General features: G+C 40.6%; 1 long non-coding RNA gene across 1 annotated transcript; it reads right to left on the bottom strand.

Annotated features, from left to right (window-relative positions):
- Window positions 1–1,820: 1,820 nt before the first annotated feature.
- On the bottom strand, window positions 1,821–16,926 carry LOC112443482 (uncharacterized). Its single transcript, XR_009492401.1, has 2 exons — window positions 15,075–16,926; window positions 1,821–4,356 (listed from the first exon to the last, which is right to left on the bottom strand). It is a non-coding gene; the product is annotated as an uncharacterized lncRNA (long non-coding RNA).
- Window positions 16,927–17,318: the final 392 nt, after the last annotated feature.

The raw sequence follows: 17,318 nt of genomic DNA, 5'->3' as shown, positions 1-17,318 counted from the left end.
GGGAATTTCCTGGGAGTGACAATAAGTTGATTTGAAATAGATTTGCATTACACCGATGTATGCACACCAGTTGTGGAATGGTAAAGAAAATTTATGCATTTTACTATAAATTTCCCCTCAGAAGAAAAGAACACTAAAGAAATACTGAACTCTTGTTCAAAATATGCATGCTAAAGTGTTCAGTGATGAACTATATCTTTCACCTAGTTCTCAAAGCTACATGCGAAATTCACACAGTGATCTATCAAAAAGTATTTTTATTGCTCAATAGGTGAAGAGTTGATTAGGTTTCTTCAGTTTTTAAGAAAAAAGAATTTTGAAAAGAACTGGAAATTGCGTAATGGTTTGCCAGTTGTTACAGCCTTCTCAGTTTCTGGGAAGTATACCAAAAAGCCTTCTCTAAAATGTACCAAAGAGTGTGGTTTAGTAAATATTTTCTCTTTAATTTTTTATTTTAAAAAAATTAAAAATTTTTTTCTTTCCATTTTGCTTTCCAAAACTCTGTGTTGAGGCCTGACTTTCAATAGATCACAGCGAGGGAGCTGCTCTGCTATTTACAAAACCCCAACCCAGAAGCAGGTCGTCTATGAATGGTATAGCACCAGGTTCCCCAAGAACGAACATGAGGTGTGTGACAGGTGAGGGGGTGGCCGCCTTTCAGGTTTAGCAGGTATCTTCTGTAAAGGGTCAGATAGCAAATATCTTCTATAAAGGGTCAGATAAATATTTCAGGCTTGTGGGCCATATGTTCTTTGTGACAACTACTGAGCCCTACCCTTGTACCACAAAAGCCGCTATAGGCAATACATAAATAAGTGAGAATGGCTGTATTCTAACAAAATTTTATTCACAAAAACAGGTGGTAGACAAGGGTTTTTGTTTGGGTTGATGAAAAAGTTTAGGAGATGGATGGTAGTGATGATTGTACAACATTGTGGTTGTACTTAATGTCACTGAATTGTGTACCTAAAAATTGATAAAATGGTAAATTTTATTATATATTTACCACCCAAAAAAAAAATTTTTTTTAAGCACAGTGGCAAGCCAGATTGAGTCTGTGCTGTATTTTGTTAAAGACACCTGACAACGACTAATATACATGTTACCTTTAGCTTAGAAGCATCTCCGTTAAATCAATTTACTCAGAGCTGCTTGAGAATATTACAGTATTGCTTGCTTCATTGAGCTTTTATTTTTCCAGAGGATTAGGTATATTGGTAGATTAGGTATACCATCTAGACCTTAAAGCCACAAATTTAGCTCATGTAATTTATGGAAAATGTCTGTCATATTACCTAACTGACAAAGTCAGTCTTATTGTCAACTCAGTTGGCAAAAAAATTGTTTTGTCAGAGAAAATTTCACTTCATTTTTCAATTCAAATAAATGTGTTAATATTTAAGTCAAGAAATAAAAGCTCTGAGGAATAGATTATATAACATTTTATTAGATGGTTATTAAAAGCAGTCTGGTCAAGACTGAAATGATTATTTCAAAAACCTTCCAATAAAAACAAAGAAACTAAGAAAAGAGAGCTTAAAAAAAAAAAAAAAAACTCCCAACAAAGAAAAGCCTAGATATTTTGATGGCTTCAATGGCGAATTCTACCAAACATTTAAAGAAGAACTAATATTAACCCTTCTCAAACCTTCCACAAAAAACTGAAGGGAAGGAACACCTCTAGACTCATTCTATGAGTCCAGCATTAACTTAATCCCCAAAACAGATAAGGTTACTACAATAAATATCACTTATGAACACTGATGAAAAAATCCTAAACTAAATACTGGCAAACCAAATTCAGCAGTATATTACAAGGATTATACACCAAGGGAGATTTATTCCTGGAATGCAAGGTGGTTCAGCATACAGAAATCAATGTAATACACCACATTAAGAAAATAAAGGGAAAAAAACACATGATCGTGTCTATAGCTGCAGAAAAATCATTTGACATAATTGAACACATTTTCATGGTTAAAAAAATGCACACACTCAACAAACTAGGAATAGAAGGAAACTATCTTAGTATTAAGTATAATAAAAGCCATATAAGAGAAACCTACAGTGAATATCATACTCAATGGTGAATGAATGTTTTCCTCTAAGATCAAGAGAAAAGTAGAGATGCCTGCTTTCACCACTTGTATTCAACACAGTACTGGAAGTTCTAGTCAGAACAATTAGTCAAGGAAAAGAAAAAGCATCCGAATTTAAGAAAGAAATAAGATGTCTCTGTTTGCAGGTGATATGACTGTATACACAGAAAACCCTAAAGATTCTATTTAAAAAAAAAAAAACTCGTATGACTAATACATGATTTCATCAAAGTAGCAGGATGTAAAATCAACACACAAAAAATCAGTGACATTTCTATATATGAATAATGAGCAATCTAAAAAGGAAATTACAACAATTTCATTTACAATAGAACCAAAAACAATAAAACACTTAGGAATTAACCAAGCAGGTAAAATAATCATACAGTGAAAACTGTAAAACACTGCTGAGAGAAATTATAGAAAACACAAATAAATGGAAACATATCCCTTGTTCATAGATGGAAGACCTAATAATTTTAAAATATTAGCACTACCCAAAGAAATCTACAGATTCAATACAAGCTCTATTAAAATCCCAGGGATGTTTTTTGAAGGAATACAAAAACCTATATAAACATAATGTTATCAATAGAATGTAAAAGAAAAAAGAAAAAAACAAAAAATGTTGGAAAAAAAGAACAAAGTTGGAGAAATCAACTTCCTGAATTCAAAACTAATCAAAGCACTATAGTACTGGCACTAAGACAGATATATAGATCAATGGAAAGAATAGAGAGCCCAGGAACAAACTTTCCATGTACGGTCAAGTGATCTTTTGATAAGGGTGCCAAGACCATTCAATGGGGAAAGGGCAATCTTTTCAACAGTTGGGACTGGTTAAACCAGATTAACTATGTGCAAAAGAATGAAGTTGGACCCTTACCGCACACTATATACAAAAATTAATTCACAATGGATCAAAAAACTAAGTGTCGAAATAAAACTATAAAATTACTAGGAGAAAACACAGGGTAAAAACTTAATGACTGGATTTGACAATGATTTCTTGACACCAAAGGCAATGATTTCTTGAATGTGACATCAGAGGCACAGGCAACAAAAGAAAAAGTAGACAAATTGGACTTAATGAAAAATTTTAAAATTCTGCATCAAAAGTATCAACAGAGGAAAAAGGTGACCCGTAGAGTGGGAGAAATCCCATAGACAGAGGAGCCTGGTGGGCTACAGTCCATAGGGTCACAAAGAAACAGACACAACTGACGCAACTTAGCACCCACGCATAATAAAGGATTTTATCCAGGATATGTAGTGGACTCCTAAAACTCAACAACAAATTCAAAAATTGACAAAGGAAATGATCAGATAGTTCTCCAAGGAAAATATACAAATGGATAATAAGCACATGAAAAGATTTTCAACATCTTTAAACATTCAGCTCAGTTCAGTTCAGTCTCTCAGTCATGTTCGACTCTTTGCAACCCCATGAATCGCAGCACACCAGGCCTCCCTGTCCATCACCAACTCCAAGAGTTCACTCAAACTCATGTCCATCAAGTCGGTGACGCCATCCAGCCATCTCATCCTCTGTCATCCCCTTCTCCTCCTGCCCACAATCCCTCCCAGCATCAGAGTCTTTTCCAAGGAGTCAACTCTTCACATGAGGTGGCCAAAGTACTAGAGTTTCAGCTTTAGCATCATTCCTTCCAAAGAAATTCCAGGGCTGATCTCCTTCAGAATGGACTGGTTGGATCTCCTTGCAGTCCAAGGGACTCTCAAGAGTCTTCTCCAACACCACAGTTCAAAAGCATCAATTCTTTGGCGCTCAACCTTCTTCACAGTCCAACTCTCACATCCATACATGACTACAGGAAAAACCATAGCCTTGACTAGACGGACCTTTGTTGGCAAAGTAAGGTCTCTGCTTTTGAATATGCTGTCTAGGTTGGTCATAACTTTCCAAGGAGTAAGCGCCTTTTAATTTCATGGCTGCAATCACCATCTGCAGTGATTTTGGAGCCCCCAAAAATAAAATCTGACACTGTATCCACTGTTTCCCCATCTATTTCCCATGAAGTGATGGGACCAGATGCCATGATCTTCGTTTTCTGAATGTTGAGCTTTAAGCCAACTTTTTCACTCTTCTCTTTCACTTTCATCAAGAGGCTTTTTATTTCCTCTTCACTTTCTTCCATAAGGGTGGTGTCATCTGCATATCTGAGGTTATTGATATTTCTCACGGCAATCTTGATTCCAGCTTGTGCTTCTTCCAAGCCAGCGTTTCTCGTGATGTACTCTGCATGTAAGTTAAATAAGCAGGGTGACAATATACAGCCTTGATGTACTCCTTTTCCTATTTGGAACCAGTCTGTTGTTCCATGTCCAGTTCTAACTGTTGCTTCCTGACCTGCATATAGGTTTCTCAAGAGGCAGGTCAGGTGATCTGGTATTCCCATTTCTTTCAACATCAGAGAAATGAAAATCAAACATATAATGATGTACTACCTCATGTCCATTAAGATGGCCACTATTAAAAATAATAAGTATTGACAAGGATGAGAAGAAATTGGAACCCTTGTGTACTGTTGGTGAGAATGTAAAGCATTACACTCTCTATGGAAAACAGTATGATGATTCCTCAAAAAATTAAGAACAGAATTACCATATGATCCAACAATACTACTTCCAGGTATACACCCACAAGAATTGAAAGCAAGGTCTTAAAGAAATATTTGTACAACCACATACACAATAGCATGATTCACAGTAGCCAAAAAAAAAAAATGTGATACATATAATGGAATATTGTTGAGTTTTAAAAAGGAAAATGATTCTGATATATGCTGCAACATGGATGAACTTTGAGGATATCACACTAAATGCAATACAACAGTCACAAAAAGATATGTATGCTGCTGCTGCTGCTGCTAAGTCGCTTCCGTCGTATCCGACTCTGTGTGACCCCATAGACGGCAGCCCACCAGGCTCCCCCATCCCTGGGATTCTCCAGGCAAGAACACTGGAGTGGGTTGCCATTTCCTTCTCCAATGCATGAAAGTGAAAAGTGAAAGTGAAGTCGCTCAGTCGTGTCCGACTCTAGCAACCCCATGGACTGCAGCCCACCAGGCTCCTCTGTCCATGGGATTTTCCAGGCAAAAGTACTGGAGTGAGGTGCCATTGCCTTGATTCTACTTAAATGAGGTACTTAGAGTAGTCAAACAGTAGATAAACAGTAGAATGGTCATTGCTGGGGATTAGGGAGAGGGAAAATGGGGAGTTACTGTTTAATGAGTACAGAGTTTCAATTTTACAAGATGAAATAGATATGCAGACAGATGGGGTAATGGCTGTATAACATAATGAATATAATGAATCACCGAACTGTACACTTAAAAATGATTAAGATGCCTAAGGGAAATAAGTCTGGCAGAGAAAGATACCACATGATGGTCCCTTACATGTGGAGTCTAAAAAATAAAAATAAATACAGGCTTAAAGACAGAGGAGAGACTGGTAGTTGCTAGAGGTGGAGGGTGGGGGATTGGAGAAATAGATGAAGAGGGTCAAAAGGCACACACTTTGAGCTTTAAAATAAATACGTTATAGGGATGTAATGTATAGCATTGTGACCATACTTAATACTGTATTACGTATTTGAAAGTTGCTAAGATAGTAGATCTTCAGTTCAGTTGCTCAGTTGTGTCCAACTCTGTGCAGCCCCATGGACTGCAGCATGCCAGGCATCCCTGTCCATTGCCAACTCCCAAAGCCTACTCAAACTCATGTCCATTGAGTCGGTGATAGTAGACCTTAAAAGTTCTTAAATCAAGGGACTTCCCTGGTGGTCCAGTGGCTAAGACTTCGTGTTCCCTATGTAGGGGCCCAGGTTCAGTCCCTGGTCAGGGAACTATCCCACAGGCTGCAGCTACAGATCTTGCATACTGCAACTAAGAGTTCACATGCTGCAGCGAAGACTGAAGGTCCGATGTGCCGCACTAAGACCTGGTGCAGCCGAAATAACAAGTAAGTATTTTCTGAAAAAGTTCTTATAACAAGAAAAAATTTATAACTGTGTAAATGATGAATATTAATTGTTGTGATCATTTTGCAATGCATACAAATACTGAATCATGTTGTACACCTGAAATTAATATGTCAATTATATCTCCATTTAAAAAATAAAAATTAAGGGTTTCTTTGATGGTCCAGTGGTTAAGAATCTGCCTTGCAATGCAGGGGACATGGGTTCAATCCTTGGTCTGGAAGATTCCATGGGCCAGGGAGAAACTAAGCTTATGTGCCACAGCTACTGAATCCATGCAGTGCAACTACTGAAGCCCATAAGCCTACAGCCCGTGCTTCGCAAGAAGAGAAGCCACCGCAATGAGAAGCCCAAGCAGCACAACTAGAGAGCAGCCCCTGCTTGCCGCAACCAGAGAAAGCCTGCGTGCAGCAGTGAACACCCACCACAGCCAAGAAAAGAGGAATCGGGTACAGCTTATTTTAAAGAAGAATGGACTGATGCAAAATCAACCTTGTTAAAAAAATGTTAAATTACAGAAATTGTTAACATGGCAAATTTTATGCGTATTTTATCACAATTAAAAATTTGGAAAAAAAAGAGAGAACAGATCGACAGGGACTTCAAATATTGAGTTTATTACATATAAATCCGTAAAAGTACTAACTTTTTTCTTTTTACCCCCTCAGCTTTATTGAGATACAATTAACATATAAATTTTATTAGTTTAAGATTCCGTATGCTTATTTTTAAGAAGTAAAATATAAGTTTGAAAGTTTCATCTAGAAATTGGAAAACTATGAGAAGTGATAGGTTGGAAAAAGAGCCAATGAGAAAATATACCAAATGAAAGTAAAAGCTCACTGGACATGTTGAACACTACACTGGACACAGCCAATGAATCAGTGAACTAGGGAGCTAAGTCAGAAGAAGTAAGTCTTGAAGTTCAGAAAGACAAAAAAAATGGGGAGGTATGAGGCAAGGGAAAGACAGGGTAAGAAAGAAGATACACTGTTCTAATATACATGTAGTTGAGTCTCAGGATGAGAGAGAGTAGAGGCAATTGCTAAATAATGATTGAAAGTTATGTAAAAATGACAATAGATATTCATAGACTCAAGAAGCCTAACAAATCCCACGCATGATAAATACGAAGAAATTCTCATTTATACTCATTTTAGTAAAACTGCAGAAATTCTAAAGGATGTACATCAGACAGAGGAAAAATGATTCCTGATTTGCAAAAAAGGAATGAAGAGCAAAGAGAGTAGTAAATAGTGGGTAACTCTCAATATTTACTGGGTAACTCTCTTAAAAAGAAGAGTGTCTTGTGTGGTTTTAAAAGTTGGAATTTAAATACTTAACAAAAAAGGTAGGCAAGTTGCAAGTGGAGAAATGGTAGTAGCCTAAGAAGGAAGGTAAACATATTGATTACCTTTAATATTTGACAAATTAAAGATACATGTTTAGTTTCTAGTGAACCAGTAGAGACTTGCATGTCATCCACAGTTACAGTTAGAAAATAATAAGAAATAAAAGACTAGAATTGAGTATAGGGACAAATGAAAAACAGAAAACTGCATGGCAGGGCCAGCCCAAAATTTATTAGCAGTTGCATTAAACTTACCAGAAATAAAAGGCTTCACTTAAATGCAAAAATTTCAGATTAGATTTTTTTTAAACTAAAGCTTTCTCTCCTTCCCATTCCCTTCCTATCCTGAAAAACAACTTCTAAAAGCTTTGAGCGTCCCTGATGGCTAGGAGGGTGAAAAATCTGCCTGCAAACCTGAGGGAAACCCAGGTTTGATCCCTGGGTTGGGAAGATCCCCTGGAGTACGAAACAGCAACCCACTCCAGAATTCTTGCCTGGAGAATTCCATGGACAGAGGAGCCTGGCGGGCTACACTCCATGGGGTCGCAAAGAGTCAGACATGACTGGGACTAACACTCGACTAACACACCAGGTGAGCAACTGTTTGCGTAAGGAAGGGGACTACGGCAGCCCAGAGTGGGTTTAGTCTGGTGAGAAGGGCACTCACACAATGACTGAGGGCCTGTTCCTTCTGGGAGCGACAGTCCAAGAAGAATTACGAGGGCGTCCATGGCGGGGGGGTGGGATGTGAGGTCCCACACGTGGTAAGGAGGGTGCTCAGAATGCAGAGGGGCAACCTGGCATGAGGGCATAGCCTAGGTGGAGTGAGAAGGGTTTTCACATGGAGAGCTGCTTGGCATGTTTGATCAGAGCCTGAGTTAAGTGAGGAAAGTCTCCCCAAGAAGAGAGCAGCCTGGCATGAGGTGTCAGAGCCAAAGGCATTTTTTTAGTCCTTCAGGGACTGTCGATAATGTGACGGTCAAACATGGACTAAAATTAAGTAATCTAACTTAAAGAGAGGAAAGAGGAGATTCTAAATTTCAGGAAAGAACTAGATATTAATACTATCAAACAAAAAAAAGAGCATGTGTGTGTCAGTCGCTCAGTCGTGTCCGACTCTTTGGGATCCCATGGGCTGTAGCCCGCCAGGCTCCTCTGTCCATGGGATTCTCCAGGCAAAAATAATGCAGTGGGTTGCCATTCCCTTTCCCAGGGGATCTTCTCAATCCAGGTGGATTTATTGTTTTACCATCTGAGCCACGAGGGAAGCAAAAAAGAGCATAACAGATTTGAAAAGAAGCAAGTAGGAATACTAAAGTCAGAAAACACAATAAAGGTAATTATAAGTTGATGCATACTTTTACTTTTTTGGGTTTTTTTTGGTGCATGCCAACCAGGCGTCAAACCTGTGCCCCCTACATTGGGAGCATGGAGTCTTAACTGCCAGGAAGACCCCCAATGGGTAGTTTTAATAGCAAACTAGACACAGCTGGGTAAACTGGAAAATCAAAAGAAATGTCCAGAAAGAAGCATGAGAAATAAAAAGAAAATACAAAGAATATAGGGTATGTGATGAAACGTCAACAAGAAGGGAAATTCGTAAAGGACATACAGGACTTCTTTGTACTATTCTTTAAATTTTTCTGTTAGGGAAATTATTTCAAAAATTTTAAAAATATACTTAGATATACTTCACACTATAATCCAAACTTTATGACAAGGTTTTGATATAACAATAAGGATAATATATGTATAAAGTTAAAACCAGGTTTAATAATTTAAGGTGCTGACCAGAGTTATAACTTCAAGGTCACTACCAGTCTCATTCTCTAATAAAAACACAGAGGACAGTGACATTGAAACATAAAACATACACTCTACTATATTTGAAAAGATAGTGGTGACATCACTTCTAGACACCCAGTGAGTCTTAGTTGGAAGAAACTGGGGAGGAGTCACTGCTCAGTAGGCCTCCTGGAACCCAAAGGAACTAAAGTGTTGGCAAGGCAGGCTAAAGACCAGGGACTTGGAGAAGGTTCCTTTACTGAAGAACTTTAGAATGTAGTTTGGGTTAAAATGGAATCCAGTAAACAATAATTATATATTTTTTCACTGGAGTGTGATGTACTTACAAAAATGCACATAAATCATAAGCATCAGTTCAGTTCAGTTCAGTCGCTCAGTCGTGTCCGACTCTGTGTGACCCCATGAATCGCAGCATGCCAGGCCTCCCTGTCCATCACCAACTCCCGGAGTTCACCCAGATTCATGTCCATCGAGTCAGTGATGCCATCCAGCCATCTCATCCTCTGTTGTCCCCTTCTCCTCCTGCCCCCAATCCCTCCCAGCATCAGAGTCTTTTCCAATGAGTCAACTCTTCACATGAGGTGGCCAAAGTACTGGAGTTTCAGCTTTAGCATCATTCCTTCCAAAGAAATCCCAGGGCTTATCTCTTTCAGAATGGACTGGTTGGATCTCTTTGCAGTCCAAGAGTAAACCCATTGTAAAACCATCACTCAGTCATGACCTGGAGGCAACCAGAATGTCCTCTCCACACCTTCTCTAATCCTTACTGCTTCGAGTCCTAGAGATTCTCTGTCATCCTTGTGACTTACTGCGCCAGAAATTCTTCTCCCAGTTCTAATAATACTTAAACCGCCATAGGGTTTCAGCATTGAGTTTTACTTTTAAAACTCAACTTCCTTTTGTCTTTCTGCATATACAGAACTCATACCCAAGGTAGAAATTCTGAGCATTCACTAAGTTTTGCAAAACTTGGAACAAATGGCATAGTTCAGTTCTAGAAAAGCCATTTGACAAGAGTGAATTTCACAGCTCAACTTGAAAAGTTCTTTACCTTGGTCAGTCGCTCTGGAAAGAAACAACTCCAGTAGCCAATCCATACTGATTCCATAAAGTTATTAGACATCTATGATGGGCCATAATAATACACTAAGGTCTTAGTATCACAAGGAAATTACTCTGTCACATGAGAATGTGACAACATCAGCTAAATGAAGTTAAAATGAGCCACTGCCTACTTAAACACAAGTTTAACATAACTACTGGTTTCAAACTCAGTCTGAGTAATCAAGTATTACTTGCAGAAAGTGACTAATAGCCACTACCACTAGAATTAATATAGTAAAGATGAAAATGGCAAAATTGGACAATTGGCCAGAGCAGAAGGGTGCTCCCTTCTAGGCATCCATGTTGGTTCTCTGCTTATCCTCAGCAAAGGTTACCAAGCCCTGTAAACTTTTGAGCAAATAAAGCCAAGGGTGAGAAAAAGAATCCTATCTGGGAGACCACCAAGAGAGTGAAAAAACCATATGATTTTTCAAGGTCAACTGTTAGCCAGAAAGATTCATAACAGTCTTCAGCAACAGTAAGACAATGTCTTGTATAAATCTATTTGTCCTAAGATCCTACAAAGGCTCTCTAGGTACACATACTCTGCTTGAAATCTCATTCTGTAGCTATGCAGCCATATTCACAGACTATCTAACTAATTCCCATCAATAAGAAGTACCATCTTTAAACTCTGGCTTCCTAGATCTACCAGGCAGTTAAATACATCCTTGACAACTATTTTGAGGAAGCTGAAATTCTAAGCGCCATAACTTTTAAAAAATCTGGTAGAGTCTTAGATGAAAGATAAGCTCTAAAAACAAACACATTCCTGCTTTGTGAGAATCTGACAAAAGTACTACAGTGAGTCCTACGGGGAAAGTAACAGAGCTTCCCAGGTGGCTCAGTGGTAAAGAATCCACCTGCCAATGCAGGGAGATGAGGGTTCGATCTCTGGGTCGGGAAGATCCCTTGGAATAGGAAATGGCAGCCCACTCCAGTATTCTTGCCTGAAAAATCCCATGGACAGAGGAACCTGGCAGGCTATACAATCCACAGATAGGGTCACAAAGAGCAGGACATGACTAGGCGACAGAGCACAAGTATGGTGGGGAAAGGAATAGGGAACCCTGCTGCCCTCTAGTGTGAACATAAGAACTGCATGTCCCGCTGCTGCTGCTACTAAGTCACTTCAGTCGTGTCTGACTCTGTGCGACCCCGTAGATGGAAGCCCACGAGGCTCTCCCGTCCCTGGGATTCTCCAGGCAAGAACACTGGAGTGGGCTGCCATTTCCTTCTCCAACATGTCCTGGTCAAAAGACCCAGACAGGCCTGACACCAAAAAAGCAGGAAAGTTTGAATCTTTTATAGTCATTGTGATTATTGCTATGTTTTGGTGTATATGTTTATTTTTCTGTTTACCATGCTTTTTTACTTATATTCTGCCTTCTGTTCAATTCATAGTTTTATTTTTCTTTGACTGTCTTAGAGAACTATATTTCTATTTCTTTAGTAGTTATATTTACATTTCCTTTATACTCTAAATAAAAATTTCTAACAAAATCCTATTCGCCATCTTATCTTCCTCCTAAGACTTTACTTCTCCTTCTGAATCAGGGGTGGTCACTTTTACCCTAAGTGTTGGTGTATCTGCTCATGATGTGCTTACTCAATAACTGTATTTTTAATTTCTAGGATTTCTAACTGGTTCTTTAAATATTTACCATTTCATTTCTGATCACTTTTTTCATAACTTCTTCTTTCAGTAAAAGTATCTTTCCTGTATGTCTCTGAGTATTCCAAACATACTTAAAAGTTTTCAGTTTGCTCCATTATTTTTATTTCAATTACAATGAATTCATCTCTTGATTCTGATTTTGTAGGTTATTTTTCTCTTGGCTAAGTTTTCTTGTATGCTTTAACATTAGTAATTTGACTCTGTTTGCACCATGAAATTTGGGAGCCAGGAGATCCAGTCACCAAGTGAGAAGGTAGCTGGATTTAGGTCTGGATTCAGTGTTGTCTCTGCTTCCTAAGTATTCAACTTCACATAAACTATGTCTTCATGCACAGATGGGATGAAGTTTTTTCCAATATTAAGTTTTGGGAGCCCTACTTAAATTCCTAATTGCAAGCTGCAATCCAGGCCCCACATAGCCACATTCCCTCAATCGGTTACTTTCTAAGTTACAAACTCCAGACTGCCTCTATTTCTGAATTCATAGCCCGGCAAGATTACAGCAGTTGTTTCGTGGTCAATAAAATTGTTTATCTTGTTTTTGAATATGGATATGTTATTTTAACCTTTTCTGGTTAATTTTACCATGTGTTTGGAGCAGAGGGAGTAGCATCAAAGTGTGTACTATATTGACGAGAAGTCAGTTTTCATTCACTTTTTAAAAAAATGTTGGTCTTTAGGCAGTACCATGGTTAATAGTGATGGCTAAAAAGCAGCTTGGTAGCTGTACAATCTCTTTCCAGTTTTATCAAAAACTATTTTATAAGGTTGGGGATAACTGGCTTGTACACTTTGGCCAATGACGTTAACTAGAGCTTCTGTTTGAAATCACTGATTTTGTGTTTACTGCATACCAAAACACGTGATACTTCATTACCTAAATTCCCCTACTTCTGTACTTTGAGACTCAAAAAATTAACCCATGGAAAGTCAATAAATCAATAAACAAACTATAATCATCATTTGATGCTGCAGTGGTACCAAACTTAAAATATTGGTACAAAGGAGAGGGATGAGATTAAAATTTACCCAAAAGAACTTATAGTTAACAATGACACAAATGATATTAAGGATTTACTAGCTTTCTAAAGTATGATACTGGTTTTGTTATTACGCTGTATAAAATGAGTCTTCTAAAGATGCCCCCTGGAATTGTTACAGATGAAATGGTATCTGATTAAAAGAATCTGGGGTGGTGGACACTGGCTGATTTGGATTTAAAGATGAAACAGTTTGGCCTGGAGTTGATAATTGTTAAAACTAGGTGGGAAAGATGGGGACCGTGGGTGTTCATTGTATTGTCAGGATCTGGGCAGGTGCAGGTCTGGAATTTTAACCTGCTGCTGCTGCTGCTAAGTCACTGCGGTCGTGTCCGACTGTGCAACCCCATAGACGGCAGCCCACCAGGCTCCCCCGTCCCTGGGATTCTCCAGGCAAGAAAACTGGAGTGGGTTGCCGTTTCCTTCTCCAATGCATGAAAGTGGAAAGTGAAAGTGAAGTCGCTCAGTCGTGTCCAACCCTTAGCAACCCAGTGGACTGCAGCCTACCAGGCTCCTCCATCCCTGGGATTTTCCAGGAAAGAGTACTGGAGTGAGGTGCCATTGCCTTCTCCAAAACCAACTCTAACGACACCTTAATCTTGGCCCTATAGACTCCAGAACTACAAGAAAACAAATTTCTGTTGTTTAAATCACCTGGTCTTTGATATTTTGTTCTGACAGTCCAAGCAGACTATTGCAGATGTATTCTACTTTATTTAATTTCCTGATAAGAGATGTGGGGATTTTTAAAATTAAATGTAAGGTAGCAATGACTTTCAGAGAAGGCAATGGCACCCCACTCCAGTACTTTTGCCTAGAAAATCCCATGGACGGAGGAGCCTGGTAGGCTGCAGTCCATGGAGTCCCTAGAGTCGGACACGACTGAGCGACTTCACTTTCACTTTTCACTTTTATGCATTGGAGAAGGAAATGGCAACCCACTCCAGTGTTCTTGCCTGGAGAATCCCAGGGACGGGAAGCCTGGTGGGCTGCCGTCTATGGTGTCGCACAGAGCCGGACACGACTGAAGCGACTTAGCAGTGGCAGCAATGATTTTATCACACATACATGATTATGTTTACATACACTCTTAGAACTGAAATGTGTCAAAGGGTACACACATCTTAAATCTGATTCGGCCAAACCACCCTTTAAAAAAAAGTACTATTTACTGTCCCCCCAATACGAATGCTTGTTTCCCTAAACTGGAACCAGTTTGCCACGTGACAACGCTCCCTCATTCAACAACACTTATTCAGTATCTATTTCTGAATAGTACCAGGCACTGCGCAATGTGTTTAGGATATAGTGGTAAACAAAGGATTAAGTCCTTGACCTCAAGGATCTGTATTCTAGGTGGAAACGGGAGCTAAGGATACACATATAAATACACAAGATGGCCTGGGAAAGCTGTCTCTGAGAACATCTAAGCAGAGACACAGATGGAAAGAGGAAACAAATCTTACCAATACTTGAAGGAAGAATGGTAAGAGCGTTTCATGGTTTTAATTATTTTTTAAAAATAAGCAAAGCTGGGAGTTCCCCCGTGGGCTAGTCGTCAAGATTTGGTGCTTTCACAGCCATGGCCCTGGCCCAGGTTCAATTCCTAGCAGGGAAACTGAGATCCCTGCATCCCCTTAAGCTTGTGAGGCATGGCCCAAAAGGAAGACAAAAACAAGTCGCAATTCTATTCCTCACATACACCCAAAACAACAGAAAACAAACGTGTCCCAATACTTGTACACCAACGTTCGAGGCAGCACTATTCTCAACAGGGCCACCATGCAGGGAAGAATAAACAGCCCAAAGCAAGGCTGCAAAGGATAAGTAGGAAAGTGCCAGAAGAAGTGGAGAAGTTTCTAGACAAAGAAGTTAGCAAACGGTGATAGGGAAAAGAAGGCAGTGATAAGGGCGTAAGACTAGGCAGTGACTAGGACATGAGAGGTGAAATACGGGTGGGGGAGGGAGAAGACAGACACTAACCGGCACTCACCTGGATATAAAATGGGTCATTTTATCAGCCTCACCGGATCCAGCCATTCATTAAGAATAGTCCCACGGCTCAAGAACAGGAAAGAACCTTCAGGGAAAAAACTAGAAACATAAAATGTGCAATAAGGAAAAGTGCTTAGAACATTCCACTTGTACCTCTTGCAGGGCTTCCTCTAGCTTTTGATTTAAGACTTATGTGCATGCTTTTCTCATCCTCTCTTCCAGACTAGAATTTCCTCTGAGCAGGCACCGTGTCTTTGTCATTTAACATTCTCAACAACACTTCAAGCACAATCTGAATGAGGCCGAATCTCTCACCGCCAGCTTAATCATATTAACATAATCCCTCTAGTCACCTGGGTACAACCTCAAAGTCATCCCTCCACACTCCTGTGGCCAGAGACCAGTCTGGTGCTCTACAATCACCCTCTCGCCTTTCTTGTCTTTTTCACTGCTGAGCACAGTTTAGTCCCTCATTACACTCATCTAATTAGTATCCTAGCTAATATTTTTCCAGCTGGCTCTATCCTCACACTTCCATAATAATATCCCTAAAATAGAAGTTATTCTACTCTCCTACTTAGAACTGTAAAAATGTCTTACAAAAAAATAGATTAAAGTAAAAATCCTAGTGTAGGAGGATGGACACATGCATATGTATGACTGAGGCCTTTTGCTGTTCACCTGAAACCATCACAACATTGTTAATTGGCTACACTCCAAAATAAAAACGTTTAAAAAATCCTAGTGTAGCATTCCTAACTCTACTTCTCCTGCTCTATCTCCTCTAAAGAACATTCACATATCCAGCCATCTGGTCACACTAAGAAAGTGAAAGAAAGAAAGAAAGTGAAGTCACTCAGTCGTGCCCAACTCTTTGCGACCCCATGGATAGTAGCCTGCACCAAGCTCCTCTGTCCATGGGATTTTCAAGGCAAGAAGTACTAGAGTGGGTTGCCATTTCCTTCTCCAGGGAATCTGCACACTAAACTACTGAATATTCTAAGGATTTGCCCTGTGTTCTGCCTGCATGCCTTTGCTCACATGGTTCTCTCTAATCTTGGAATACTTTATACTTCCTCCCCAGCATTTATAACTTTCTTTTTGCTTGACTCAGATTTTCGTCTTCTCTACTAGGCCCTAAGCCCCTTGGGGTCAGGATCTTTGTATCCTCTACACCTGCTTATCAACTGCCTTCTATCAATATTCATGCACGGATCATCCTCGCATGTCATAGCACCACGCCCTGCTCAAAACAGGTAACAATTTTTTAAATGAACGATGTTCCACGCTCACCTCCCTCACCCTTCGGTCCAACGCAGAGAGAAAGTAAATAATAATAAATACTTGTTGAATTTAAGTGTTTGGACAAAAATACGGGATATGGCCACATCTTAAAAGCACATTTTAGGTCCTTCCAGCTGAAAATGGTGACCCAGCTTCAGAGCTATCCCCTACCGAGATCTCTCCTTTTGAAGCTGGAATTCACTGAACTCACACAGGAGGAGCCTCACTTCGAGGACTGCTGCACAGAACAGAGCTTAAGGCCCTCTCTCACTTCTGAGCCATGAGGGCGGAGAGGGAGGGGGCGTGACCTTCACAGCCGCCCAGCAGCACTCCGACCTGCAAGGGCCCCCTGGTCCTTTCCCTAGCCGAGTACCGTTTCCAACGCGCCATCACGTAGATTTCACGCTCGTAACAATCTCGTGAGGCAGAAATTCTCATCATGTCCCTGAAGAAACAAGATCTGAGGGGGTTGCGGAGGGGGAGATGGGGAAGCTAGAAGAGGCGTGGCAACGAGCCGCGGCCAGAAGGCGGGTGGAAGCCCAGGACTCGAGCGGGATGGATTTCGTTCCCGGCTCAGCCCCGATTCGAGCCCTGTGAGCTCACTGGCAGCGGGAGGCGCGGGGCGGGCGCGCAGACGACCCGAAGGCCCTCCCGCTCTCACAGCCCGGAAGCGAAGCCTGTGAGAGTCGAGCGGCTCACACTCGCCCCCTCGGAGCCCCCAGATCCCCCCGCGCACCCGCCCCCTCGACTCTACCCTGACGGAAGTCCCGCCTCGCCCGGCCGCCATTGGACCCGGCTTCGCGGGTGGGGGTGGGTCTCCCCGCGGGTTGGCCGCCCGGGGGCGTGAGCCCTGGGCGGCCACTGAGAGCCACAGGCTAGGGGGGCCTTGCTCAAGAGCCGCGAAGACTCGGGGGTCGAGCGCTGAAGGTGGGGTTGCGGGGGGGAGGGGGGCGGCGCG

The sequence above is a fragment of the Bos taurus genome, chromosome 22, assembly GCF_002263795.3.
Source record: "Bos taurus isolate L1 Dominette 01449 registration number 42190680 breed Hereford chromosome 22, ARS-UCD2.0, whole genome shotgun sequence".
NCBI classification, from domain to species: Eukaryota; Metazoa; Chordata; class Mammalia; order Artiodactyla; family Bovidae; genus Bos; species Bos taurus.
This window is presented reverse-complemented; position numbering and strand designations above follow the sequence as displayed.